This window comes from Gadus macrocephalus, chromosome 1 (assembly GCF_031168955.1).
Source record: "Gadus macrocephalus chromosome 1, ASM3116895v1".
Classification (NCBI taxonomy): Eukaryota; Metazoa; Chordata; class Actinopteri; order Gadiformes; family Gadidae; genus Gadus; species Gadus macrocephalus.
The window spans coordinates 21,773,308-21,773,813 of record NC_082382.1 but is presented as its reverse complement, the minus strand read 5'-3'; positions in this window follow the sequence as shown (position 1 = coordinate 21,773,813).

The following is a 506-nucleotide window of genomic DNA, read 5'->3' as shown; positions in this document are numbered from 1 at the left end:
AGCAATCCTTCATTTTGGAATATCAATACGTGTATTAAAAAATACAAATATATATATATATATATATATATATATATGTATATATATACATATATATGTAAACATATAAAGTATATGTACACACACATATATATATATATATATATATATATATATATATATATATATATATATATATATAAAACCTTTTACTTTATTCTCAAAACAATGCAATTGTATTATCTGAACATGAGTGTTTGAGGATACTGCAGTAGCTGTTGATTTCAACTGCCAATGATTCTTAATTCAATTTCAGATGAAGCAGGTGCATTATCATATTGTCTTCAAAACAAGGCATTGAATGCGTCTGTTGGCTACTCAGTGGTTTTGGGTGGAGCCAAACATCGATGGGCAATGAACTAAAGCAACAGCGAAAGCACATTTTAGAGATGGCAGGCCTGTTCTGACGCTGGAATTATCATGAAACTGAAAATTTTGAACATGCTATTTTTTCTGGGTTTGTCATC